Genomic DNA, 3819 nt, shown 5'->3' with positions numbered 1-3819 from the left:
CGAACTGCAGAACATTCATCCAGACGGACTGTTTATTATCGCTGGGGATTTTAATCATGCAAATCTCAAGTCTGTTCTCCCTAAATTCCATCAGCATGTGGACTTTGCTACGAGAGGGGCGAACACGCTGGATAATGTTTACACGAACATTGCCGGTGCGTACCGGGCGGAGCCCCGCCCCCACCTCGGATACTCAGACCACATCTCTGTAATGCTAATTCCAGCATACAGAGCACTCATCAGGCGCTCCAGACCTGTACAGAAACAGGTGAAAACCTGGCCAGAAGGATCCATCTCTGCTCTTCAGGACTGTTTTGAGTGCACTGACTGGGACATGTTTAGGGAGGCTGCAACATACGGCGATTACACTGATCTAGAGGAGTACACGACTTCAGTGACCTGCTACATCAGCAAATGCATTGAGGACGTCACTACCACTAGAACCATCACTTCCAGACCCAACCAGAAGCCGTGGATGACTCCAGAGGTGCGTGCACTGCTGAGGGCCCGAGACTCCGCTTTTAAAGCAGGTGACCAGCCGGCTCTGAGAACAGCGAGAGCCAGACTGTCCCGGGCAATCCGAGAAGCAAAGCGCGCACACGGCCAGAACATCCACAGCCACTTCCAGAACAGCGGTGACACACGGCGCTTGTGGCAGGGCATCCAGGCCATCACCAACTACAGGACGACTCCACCCGTCTGTGACAGTGATGCCTCCCTTCCAGATGCGCTGAATGACTTCTACGCTCGGTTCGAGGCGCAGAACAACATGTTGGCGAGAAAGATGATCCCACCTTGTGATGACCAGGTGCTTCGTCTCACCACAGCGGACGTGAGGAGAACTCTGCACAGAGTCAACCCACGGAAAGCTTCTGGACCAGACAACATTCCTGGCCGAGTGCTCAAAGGATGTGCAGACCAGCTGGCAGATGTATTCACTGACATCTTCAACATCTCCCTGAGCAGCGCCATCGTTCCAACGTGCCTCAAGACGACCACCATCGTACCCGTGCCAAAGAAGTAATCTGTGTCATGCTTCAATGACTATCGTCCCGTAGCACTCACGCCTATCATCATGAAGTGCTTCGAGAAACTAGTCATGAGGCATATTAAGACACTACTGCCTCCCACCATGGACCCACTGCAGTTTGCGTACCGTCCTAACCGCTCAACGGACGACGCCATATCCACTACACTTCACCTGGCTTCTACACACCTGGACAGAAAGAACACTTACGTCAGGATGCTGTTCATAGACTTTAGCTCAGCATTCAACACCATCATTCCTCAGCATCTAATTGGAAAGCTGAGCACGCTGGGCCTGAACACCTCTCTCTGCAACTGGATCCTGGATTTCTTGACTGAGAGACCTCAGTCCGTCCGGATCGGTAAGAACACCTCCAGCACCACCACACTGAGCACCGGCGCTCCCCAAGGCTGTGTGCTCAGTCCACTGCTGTTTACTCTGCCTACGCACGACTGTACAGCAATGCACAGCTCGAATTCCATCGTTAAGTTTGCAGACGACACAACTGTGGTGGGACTCATCAGCAACAACGATGAGTCAGCATACAGAGAGGAGATACAACATCTAACGGACTGGTGCCAAGTCAACAACCTGTCTCTGAACGTGGATAAAACCAAAGAGATGGTCATTGACTTTAGAAAGACACTAAGGGACCACTCCCCACTGCACATCGACGGCTCATCTGTTGAGATCGTCAAGAGCACCAAATTTCTCGGTGTTCATCTGGAGGAGAATCTCACCTGGACCCTCAACACCAGTTCTATAACCAAGAAAGCCCAGCAGCGTCTCTACTTTTTGAGAAGACTGAGGAAAGCTCATCTGCCACCCCCCATTCTCACCACGTTCTACAGAGGAACAATCGAGAGCATCCTGAGCGGCTGCATCACTGTCTGGTTCGGAAATTGTACTGCGTCGGACCGCAGGACTCTCCAACGAGTAGTGAGGACAGCTGAAAAGATCATCGGGGTCGCTCTTCCATCTCTCACGGACATTTTTAACACCCGCTGCATCCGCAAAGCTCTCAGCATTGTGGACGATCCAACCCATCCATCACATGGACTTTTTACTCTGCTCCCGTCTGGGAGACGATACCGCAGCATCCGGACTAACACAACCAGACTGTGTAACAGTTTTATCCCACAAGCAATCAGACTCCTCAACTCAGTACTGTAACAATTTCCTCCGGAAATTTTCTGCTGCCACACACTGAACTGTATTGACTATGTTACTTGCATTTTTTGCACACCTCCTGGAACTGAACAAGTAATTTCTGCACCTTACTTGTATTTTTGCACCTTATTTACTTTTTAGGCACCTTATCGGCATTGCCAATTTTACGCTGCTAATGTACAACATGTCACTACCTCATGAACCATTGTACCATCTATTCACCATCATGTACTAACACTTGTCTTTAGTCCTGTCTTCTAATTACTTGTTTATATTAGGGATGATTAGGAATATCTTTTGTAGTTATTTATTATAGGATTTTTTGTATTTATTGTTGTATTTACACTGTTTTTGTATTGTCTTGCATTTTTTGTACCGTGTTACACCGTGATCCTAGAGGAACGCTGTTTCGTTTCAATATGTACTTGTATGTAGCTGAAATGACAATAAAACCTCTCTAACTCTGATCTTTGTTCCCATTTTGAAGGTATAAAGCATGAGCTGTCAGAAGGGGAATTCGAACCCACGGCTCCAGGGGAGACTGCGAGCTGAACGACTGCTTGGCCATCCTGACTTGCTTGCACGTTAACAATGCCAATTTTCCTCAACACCCCCACATGGCTTAAGATTTGAACTGCAAGCTGCTTGAGCTACAGCAACAAGGCGCCGAGGAACTAATACACAGAGTTTTGCTCGAGTCCAATCATAAAGGCCAATTCCCATACAGGAAGTCGAAAACCTGGGTAAAAATCAGGAATCCTGACCGCTAGACCATATGGGAAACTGCAAGGCTCAGTACCGGCTGACGCCAGAATCAGCCACTTCATTCCGCTCTGCCAAGTCTTCGTCACCTTGACAAGACCTGCATTGTTGGATCTGGGGTACAGAGAACCATACACAAGGAGTTAGAGAGACAAAAAAAGAGAGATAATAGAAACCTTCGAAGCACGGCATACAAAAAGACAGTGCCGTGACCCGGATTCGAACCGGGGTTGCTGCGGCCACAACGCAGAGTACTAACCACTATACGATCATGGCTTCCCAGCAGTCTGCCACTGGTGGCTCATGTCCGCTGCTCCCTGATAGACTGCAGTCATAGTTCCAACAGCATCAGCCACTTCTTTCCGCTCTGACAAGTCTTTTTCACTTTGACAAGAACTCCATTGTTGGAGGCATTGTTGGTGCTCCATACACAAGGAGTTAGAGAGACAAAAAAAGGCATCTAAATCCCACTTCTGACTGCTAATGCTTTATACAAATGTATGTCTTTAACCCTCTAACATACATAATAATGTGAAAAGATTCAGCAGTTCGTACAAATCTTTGGCCATGTGGGGGTATTGAGGAAAATTGGCTTTGGTAATGCACATTCAGGTCAGGATGGCCGAGCGGTCTGAGGCGCTGCGTTCAGGTCGCAGTCTCCCCTGGAGGCGTGGGTTCGAATCCCACTTCTGACAGCTCATGCTTTATACAAATCTACTTCTTTAGAGGACACAGCCATCAGGGAATACAGTCTTCATGAAAGGGTGAACATGGTCTGCAACAATGCTGAGGTAGGTGGTATGTGTCAAAGTAACATCCACATGGATGCCAGGACCCAGGCTTTTGATCACTGAAAATGT

At 48.5% G+C, this 3819-nt stretch overlaps 1 non-coding gene across 1 annotated transcript; it reads right to left on the bottom strand.

Moving 5' to 3' along the window:
• Positions 1-3163: 3163 nt before the first annotated feature.
• trnah-gug (transfer RNA histidin (anticodon GUG)) lies at positions 3164-3235 on the bottom strand. Its single transcript has one exon. It is a non-coding gene; the product is annotated as a tRNA-His (tRNA).
• Between the last annotated feature and the right edge of the window lie 584 nt (positions 3236-3819).

This window comes from Trichomycterus rosablanca, unplaced genomic scaffold, assembly GCF_030014385.1.
Source record: "Trichomycterus rosablanca isolate fTriRos1 unplaced genomic scaffold, fTriRos1.hap1 scaffold_147, whole genome shotgun sequence".
Taxonomy (NCBI): Eukaryota; Metazoa; Chordata; class Actinopteri; order Siluriformes; family Trichomycteridae; genus Trichomycterus; species Trichomycterus rosablanca.
This window is presented reverse-complemented; position numbering and strand designations above follow the sequence as displayed.